At 32.1% G+C, this 9676-nt stretch overlaps 1 non-coding gene across 1 annotated transcript; it reads left to right on the forward strand.

The window, feature by feature from the left end:
• The first annotated feature begins 3087 nt into the window (after positions 1-3087).
• Positions 3088-3194, forward strand: LOC139856233 (small nucleolar RNA R71). The gene has a single exon (XR_011761728.1). It is a non-coding gene; the product is annotated as a small nucleolar RNA R71 (small nucleolar RNA).
• The last annotated feature ends 6482 nt before the right edge of the window (positions 3195-9676 follow it).

Raw genomic sequence — 9676 nt, forward strand, 5'->3', positions numbered from 1 at the left:
ATTACCTTTCGGCAAACTACCGTCCGGTTGTAAAGGAAAGCGATGAACAAGAAACTGTTAAGGCAATGTCCCGTGACATGCTTTTAATTATGGTCCACAAATGTGTCGGATGCTTTTACTATCCTTTGTAGGAGCAATAATAAAGCTCACCCTTATAATTTGTCGGTTTGGCACAAGGTCCTGTCTCCGACCATGCTATGCAACCACCGTTCTTACGGTTGACACCCGATTTGGTTCAGGTGACCTAATGAATTCCAATGAATTCTCAGGATTTTACGTTCAATGGTAATGAACGCATTGAAAATAGGTTTTCAGAAAATAAATCGGTTTGTATTTTGATCAAAATATTTTCTCGTTCAAGCTCGAGTTTAGATATCATCGAATTCCATGAGTTTGAATTCTCAATCTTTAAGGTCAATCTCAAGGATTGAGTAATATCAGTCTTAAAAGCTGATTTTTAATCTTTAAGGAGATTATCCTTTCTGGGGATCTGATTCATTAGTCTTATCAAGCTAATTTGCACGGTGCCCCCCATTGTACGAGATAAATCCTTCTCATGGTTAGGATAAATCTGACCACTTGGCGACCCTGTTTGATGCTGAGGTCCGTGGATTTCCTGCTGATTTTAGAGATGACTTTTCTAGATTTTTCGTCAACCTACAGCTGGTCTGGACGACAACTTCTTGACCTAAATCAAGAAGTGCGTGTCTTTTTCGGAAGACTTTACTTCCTTTTAATGATGGAATTGATTCATCGTGTAGATCCATCTTTCTTTAAAATATATTACAGTAAACCGGGTAAAACTGATTAGTATCGTCCAAAGCAAAAGTATCTGCAATAATTCTTATACAAAAATGTGATAGATAGTTTTTAATTGAATAACTTGGTACATTCTCCCCACACTTAGCTTTTATTTATTCTTTTCTTTGCCTTTTTATTCTCTTCTATCCCATTTTAAATGAATTCAAGCGTTTTGGGTTGTTTCTCAATTTATGTCCTCGAGGTAACAATAATTTCGGCATTAACACTTAGTTTTATCGTTCATAAATATGTATAAACATGATTTTGAATTCATTTAGTTGAAATTTTTTCAAATTTTCACAAAATTTGGCAATTAAAACAAGTGTAAACCCGAAAGAATTTATAACCCTTCCCCACACTTAGGTAGCTGTGGTGTCGAAATTGTGAATAACTTCATTGTCAATTTCTCTTGGACCATAATCAACTTGCATATCTATGACTTTTTTTTTAAGCCATTGGTCGGATTCCTGTGTAATATCCACAATTTCAACTAGTTTCGCCTTTTCTTTAGGCGATAGATTGGATACTAATCGGTTACATAACTTAGAGTTCCCCTTGGTTCTAGCATCGCGAATCCGTTTAATAAGTTTCTTCATTGAACTATTAATAACGGGATCATTTAATTTCGTATCAACAACGGGGTTCTTTGTTATCAGGTCATCATTAGGTGTTACTTCATTTTCCCCACACTTAGGCGTTTTATTATTGTTAAGCACTACCGTTGGAGTTGGTAAAACAACATGGTTCTTACCAATCGTTTTCGCTGGTTCAACGGTTTTGGTTGGTGGAGATTTAGAGTTTCGAATCATAAAGGTGATCGATTTCTTATCATTACTAAGTGTCATTCTACCCTTTCTTACATCAAATAACGCCCCGGTGGACGCTAAGAATGGTCGACCTAAAATTAGAGGAACGTTTGAGTCCTCTTCTATGTCAATGACAATGAATTCGACTAGAAAGGTTAAATTACCTACTTGAACGGGTAGGTTGTCAGCAATTCCAACTGGGTGCTTAATGGTTTGATCAAGGAGTCGAACACTCATATCCGTTGGACTTAACTCACCTACACCCAATCTCTTATATAATGAAAGAGGCATAATACTTACACTCGCACCTAAATCTGCTAGTGCATCATAAATAACACAATCACTAAGTAGACAAGGAACAATAAATTCACCTGGATCACCTATCCTAGGTAGAGGTTTTGGTGGAACTGTCTTCACCGGGTTTACTTCTACGGTTTTTATTTCTTGCACTTTCTTATTCTTCTTCTTCTTCTTTCCAGAGGTATCACAAACTTTATTACCTATCACTTGCTCATACTCAACTCCTTTTCTTGAAAATGGGATGGGTGTTTTGTATGGTGCCACCACTGGCTTTACATACTCGGGTGGTGGTGGTGGTGTAACTTCTTCATTGTTACTTACATCTAAAACCTCCCCATCTTCTGATGCTGGTTTTTCAGAATTTGTTGAAACCATATTAACATTTTCATTCCGAGGATTTACTTCAGTATTACTCGGTAGCTTTCCTTGTTCCCTTTCACTCATCAATCTAACAAAAGTACCTACTTGTTTTTCTAGATTCAAAATGGAAGCTTGTTGAGTTCTAAATGATTGATCAAACCTCTCATTCGTTTGGGTTTGAGTTTCAATAAATTGTGTTTGAGATTCAACTAGCTTAAATACCACTTCTTCCAGATTTGACTTCTTCTCGTCGGTTTGTTGTGGTGGTTTATATAAGCCAGGTCTTTGTTGATTGAAAGTGTTGTTTTGAGTTGGTTGGTTATTCGTACCTTGTTGGTTGTACGAGTTATTGTTGGTTCCATTTGGATTGTAAAGAATGTTTTGATTTCGATTGAAGTTTAGCCTTGGCGGTTGATAATTATTTCCCGACCTTTGGTTCATGTAGGAAACATTCTCACGTTGTTCCATCGTTTGTTCAACATTACAATCTTTCGTTAAGTGTGGTCCACCGCATTGCTCACAACTGATTCGTATTGCGTGAATGTCTTTAGTCATCTTTTCCATTCGTCTCTCGAAAGCATCTATTTTTGCGGAAACAGAATCAAAGTTATGGCTAGAATCGGCTCTAGCTGCTTTAGATGATCTAACGATATCTTTTTCTTGGTGCCACTCATGAGAGTGGGAGGCTGTGTTATCAATAATTTTGTAAGCTTCAGTTGCGGTTTTCTTCATAATGGAATCACCAGCTGTTATGTCGATGTCTTTTCGTGTAGCAACGTTGACACCTTGGTAGAATATTTGTACTATTTGATAAGTGTCTAAACCGTGTTGAGGACATCCTCTCAACAACTTTTCAAATCTTGTCCACGCCTCATATAGAGTTTCATTTGACTTTTGTGTGAACGTAACAATTTCTCTTTGAAGTCTCACGGCTTTAGATGCCGGAAAGAATCTTTTAAGAAATTTCTCAACTAAAATATCCCATGTGTCAATCGCCCCTTCAGGTAACGATTCTAACCAATCTTTGGCTTCTCCCTTTAAAGTCCAGGGAAACAACATGAGATAGATCTGTTCATCCTCAACTTCTCAGATTTTGAATAGTGTACAGATCCTATTAAACGTACGAAGATGTTCGTTTGGATCTTCCTTCGGCGCACCACTATATTGGCACTGATTAGTTACCATGTGTAGGATTTGTCCTTTGATTTCATAATCTGGCGCATTAATGTCTGGCTTAATAATGGCGTTACCTTGGCCCGTGCGTGTGGCTCTCATTCGGTCTTTCATACTTAGAGGTTCCAGATTTTCCATAATTGAATTTGTTGAATACGAATCACTAGAAGATTCTGATTTAATGGTTTGTGGTTCAGGAGGAATGATTAGTGGTTCTGGATCTTGGAATTGTCCCTGAATATTCTCCGAATTCTCAATTGTGAGGTCGGGTTCAAAAGATGGATTATCGGAAATTTGAGTTGGAGTTCTTGGTCGACTAGATGATGATTCTAAAGAAAAATCAACGGCAACAATATTGGCTAGATGTCTTGATCGAGTTATAGGTGGTGAACGTATGAAAGGTGGTGAACGTTTTACTCGGTGCATTCACTGAATATCCTATTAGTTTTTAAAAGGAAAGAAAAATTATATAAGTTATCTAATTAATAGACTTTTCTAATTTTACCCACGTTTCGAATAGCCAAAAGATGCAGCAGAGGGGCAGGATTCGTTTGGTCTCAATATAATTGAATACTGTTTGGCTCCAATAACCCGGTCCACGTACAAATCCAACTATTACTACGAACCAGAAGATTTTGATGTCTATCAATTTAACCACTTAAAATAAATTTTCGTAATTTTAAGAAATTTAGATAAGAAGTAGAATAAAAATCTTATCCTAAAACTAGAATAGCGAGAAATAAGAAAGAAAAAAAAAACGCGTCGAAAAAGGTCGAAAAATAAAAGGTCGAAAATAAGCATCGAAAAATAAAAATAAGAAAGTAGCGCGAAAAACGGCGTCACAAAATTCTAAAGCACATAAATCTTAGTCTAAGGAATAAGCACTTAAGGGATTTTACGGCAAACCTAAAAATTCTAGAAATAAAAATAACTATGGCAAAACTAAACTTAATACTAAAAATTGTAACTAGAGTCTAAAAATCTAAAGGTAATAAAAAAAAAACTTTTTTTTAATTTTTTTTTATATTTGGTTTTTTAAGGATTTTAAATTTTTTTTTTTAAAATTTTTTTTATATATTTTGTTTTTAAACTTTTTTTTTTTAAAAAAAAAAATTTTTCTTTAAAAAAACGATTTTTTTTACAATTTTTTTTTAAAACGAATTTTTTTTCTTTAAACAAAACGATTTTTTTACACAATTTTTTTTTAAAGGAATTAATAATTTTTTTATTATTATTATTTTTTTTCAAAACTTTTTTTTAACTCATTTACTATTCATGAATAGTAAATGAAAAGAAATTAATTAATTTACTATTCACATGAAAGCAACATGATAGAAATTATTAATTACAAGTTACATAATATACCCCTGAAATATTTAATAAATACGACTTTTTAAAACTTTTAAAATTTTTACGATTCAAAATAGTAAAGGAAAGAAATTAATTAATTTACTATTCATATAAAAGCGACATTATAGAAATTATTAATTATAAGTTACATAATATACCCCTGAAATATTTAATAAATACGACTTTTTAAAACTTTTAAAACTTTTACGTATCAAATTTGATTCTAAAATATTATTATATTATTATATTTTATTTCAATATTATTATATTATTATATTTATTAAATTATTATATTTAAATTAATATATCTTTAATCAATTAAAAACTAAAAAAAAAACTTAAATACCCCGTGAAAACACAAAAAGTGTCCCCGAAATTACTTTTTTATAACTATATTTTTACAGATATAAATTAAAAATATAGCGTTTTAACGCTTCCCGGCAGCGGCGCCAAAAACTTGATGATGTAGCATGAGGGTACGTAATAGTTATATTTTTATTACGAAATATGACGAAATATTACACAAGTTTTATTTATTTATACAGATGGGATATACCTAAACCTTGCTACAACACTTATAGGCAGTGTACCTAATCGTAGAGTAGTGTAGTTTTTAATAAGTCTGGTTCGTTCCACAGGGAGCTGGTGATACTTACTATATTTTTAACAACTATATTTATACAAAATATATATAATTATATAAGTAGTAATATTATTATAAAAGGGGGGTTTTACCGTTTAATGACCGGTTTGTCGATTCTATATTTTAAGTGTAAAGATAAATGACAATAATTAAAGTGCGTAAAATATATAAATGACGATAAATAAAATAACAATAAATAAAATTGCGATAGAATATGAAATAAAAGGATTATGCTTATTTAAACTTCCGTAATCATGATGTTTAACGTTTTGATTTTAATTAATTGTTACTCGGGTTAATTGTCCTTTGTCATGGTTTATTTGATACCTATCTGGTTTTTATCCATAATAGTCCATCGGTCATAAATATAAAGTGCGAGTGTCCTCGTCAAATTACCCTTATACCCGAAGTCAAATATTCCAACTAATTAAGGATTTAAACTGCGACGCAGTTATCACTTCTGTCAACAATTACACCAGTTATCACTGTATGTAATCTACCCCTGTTTTGATTAGATATGAATATTAATTTACCCACTTGATCAGTTTGAATAATCAATTACTCAACCCGAATAATTAATTAAATGATTATAATAGATTCCATATGAACGTCACTAAATAGGACAACCATAATCATTATTAATTAATAGGATAATTAATTTGAAGATAGGTTCGACAGACTCCAATGAGTTGTCACTCAATTAGACAATACCCCCATCTATTAATAGTCAATAGTCCAATTTCCACAAGTGTCGGTCTTTTGCCCAAACCTTAATTATGGTACAAAATCCAATAACCCCGTCTTAATATTTAGTCAAACATCACGATTACTTCGGCTTAAATAAGCATAATAATAACTTAGTTACGAGATATTAATTTAAAAAGGAAGAACATAACTTACAGTGATTATTAATCGTGTAGCGTTACACGGACAGAGTTTTGACTTTAAAACCCGTAAAACATTCCTTACAATAACCCAATTATTATTAAACTTAAACTAAAATTAAAATTATAATTATAAATATATATATTACATGTAAAGAGAAAGAAAGAAGAAAAGGTGTTCTTTTCATTACACCGTGAATTTCATTTTATAGACAATTGGTGATTTGAAATTTTCACTTATGACCCCTTAACTATGCTCAATTAACAACTTTTTATTATTTATTATTATTCTTATTATGAATTATTTAAATATTATATTATATTCTTGAGCATAGTTAACTTGTAATTTTAGCTCCGCTGCGTCGAGCGTTGAAAGTTGGTTCATGTCTCGGTTCCGAATTTTCGAACGTCCTTGTGTACAATTTAATATCTTGTACTTTGCGTTTTGTAACTTGTACTCTTATCATTTTTAGACGTTTCTCATCAATAATTTGAACCACTTGGATTGTATCTTGTACATTTGAGCTTTTTGGACGTTTGCGTCTTCAAATCTTCGTTTTCGCCTTTTGTCTTCGCACTTATTTATTTAAACAATTACAATGAAAATATAATACAATTACATATGAAAACCTGTTATTTAGGAGGGATATTGCTATGAAATATATGTTCCTTTTTAGCCTTATCAAATAATTATTTTTAATAGTCCCATCCGGTTTGTCGATTTTATATTTTTAAGCGTAAAGATAAATGACAATAATTAAAGTGTATAAAATATATAAATGACGATAAATAAAATAACAATAAATAAAATTGCGATAGAATATGAAATAAAAGGATTATGCTTATTTAAACTTCCGTAATCATGATGTTTAACGTTTTGATTTTAATTAATTGTTACTCGGGTTAATTGTCCTTTGTCATGGTTTATTTGATACCTATCTGGTTTTGTCCATAATAGTCCATCGGTCATAAATATAAAGTGCGAGTGTTCTCGTCAAATTACCCTTATACCCGAAGTCAAATATTCCAACTAATTAAGGATTTAAACTGTGACGCAGTTATCACTTCTGTCAACAATTACACCAGTTATCACTCTATGTAATCCAGCCCTGTTTTGATTAGATATGAATATTAATTTACCCACTTGATCAGTTTGAATAATCAATTACCCAACCCGAATAATTAATTAAATGATTATAATAGATTCCATATGAACGTCACTAAATAGGACAACCATAATCATTATTAATTATTAGGATAATTAATTTGAAGATAGGTTCGACAGACTCCAATGAGTTGTCACTCAATTAGACAATAGCCCCATCTATTAATAGTCAATAGTCCAATTTTCAAAAGTGTCGGTCTTTTGCCCAAACCTTAATTATGGTACAAAATCCAATAACCCCGTCTTAATATTTAGTCAAACATCACGATTACTTCGGCTTAAATAAGCATAATAATAACTTAGTTACGAGACATTAATTTAAAAAGAAATAACATAACTTACAGTGATTATTAATCGTGTAGCGTTACACGGACAGAGTTTCGACTTTAAAACCCATAAAACATTCCTTACGATAACCCAATTATTATTAAACTTAAACTAAAATTAAAATTAAAATTATAAATATATTTATTACATGTAAAGAGAAAGAAAGAAGAAAATGTGTACATAAATCGATCAAATGAATTGCCTTTTATAGGCAAATATTGAATTGAAATTTTCACTTATGACCCCTTAACTATGCTCAATTAACAACTTTTTATTATTTATTATTATTCTTATTATGAATTATTTAAATATTATATTATATTCTTGTGCATAGTTGACTTGTACTTTCAGCTCCGTTGCGTCGAGCGTTGATAGTTGGCTCGGGTACCGGTTCCGGATTTTCGAACGTCCTTTCGTATAATTTAATATCTTGTACTTTGCGTTTTGTAACTTGTACTCTTGTCATTTTTAGACGTTTCTCATCAATAAATTGAACCTTTTGAATTGTATCTTGTACATTTGAGCTTTTTGGACGTTTGTGTCTTCAAATCTTCGTTTTCGCCTTTTATCTTCGCACTTATTTATTTAAACAATTACAATGAAAATATAATACAATTACATATGAAAACCTATTATTTAGAAGGGATATTGCTATGAAATATATGTTCCTTTTTAGCCTTATCAAATATCCCCACACTTGAGCGTTGCTTGTCCTCAAGCAATACAGAACTTGAAATAAAAACATACATGAATCACTTTTTTATTCATCACACTTTGTACATTAGTGATTTTGATATGGTGGTATAAACAATGATAGTAACGATAGAACCATGGTTAAAGGTGGGTGTGTCATCCACAGTTGCCTCGGGTTTAGGTCAACGACACTTGCAATCAAATAGCCGATTTACTTTCGGTTTCCAAAGCAAAGTGCACATTTGAAAGGTGGTTTACAGTCCCACATGACTATGAAAATGTAGATCCTTAAGGAAATTGGATCTTTATGAAAACATTTGATCTTTTTGAAAATTTAATCTAGCTTTTACCCTAGATAAGTTTTCCGGAATAACCCTTCACCGGTGTTTGCAAAATATTTTTATGGGTTGTGTGGGTTTCAGATTTGAAAATTTTAGCTCAACACTTGTGGTTTTGTGTTACCCACTTACTAATCTTGTATTAGGAAAGCAACACGTCCAGTTTACTTGTTCCGTATATTACCTTTCGGTAAACTACCGTCCGGTTGTAAAGGAAAGCGATGAACAAGAAACTGTTAAGGCAATGTCTAATGACATGCATATGTTTATGGTCTTAAAACGTGTCGGATGCTAGTACTATCCTTTGTAGGAGCAATAGTAAAGATCATCCTATGATTTTTTGGTCTGGCACAAGGTCCTGTCTCCGACCATGCTATGCAACCACCGTTTCTTACGGTTGACACCCGATTTGGTTCAGGTGACCTAATGAATTCTGATGAATTCTCAGGATTTTATGTTCAATGGTAATGAACGCATTGAAAATAGGTTTTCAGAAAACAAATCGGTTTTATTTTTGATCAAAATATTTTCTCGTTCAAGCTCGAGTTTAGATATCATTGAATTCCATGAGTTTGTAATTCTCAATCTTTAAGGTCAATCTCTAGGATTGAGTAATATCAGTCTTAAAAGATGATTTTTTTTATCTTTAAGGAGATTATCCTTTCTGGGGATTTGATTCATTAGTCTTATCAAGCTAATTTGCACGGTATCCCCCATAGTGCGAGATAAATCCTTCTCATGGTTAGGATAAATCTGACCACATGGCGACCCTGTTTGATGCTGAGGTCCGTGGATTTCCTGCTGATTTTAGAGATGACTTTTCTAGATTTTTCGTC

This window comes from Rutidosis leptorrhynchoides, chromosome 6 (genome assembly GCF_046630445.1).
Source record: "Rutidosis leptorrhynchoides isolate AG116_Rl617_1_P2 chromosome 6, CSIRO_AGI_Rlap_v1, whole genome shotgun sequence".
NCBI classification, from domain to species: domain Eukaryota; kingdom Viridiplantae; phylum Streptophyta; class Magnoliopsida; order Asterales; family Asteraceae; genus Rutidosis; species Rutidosis leptorrhynchoides.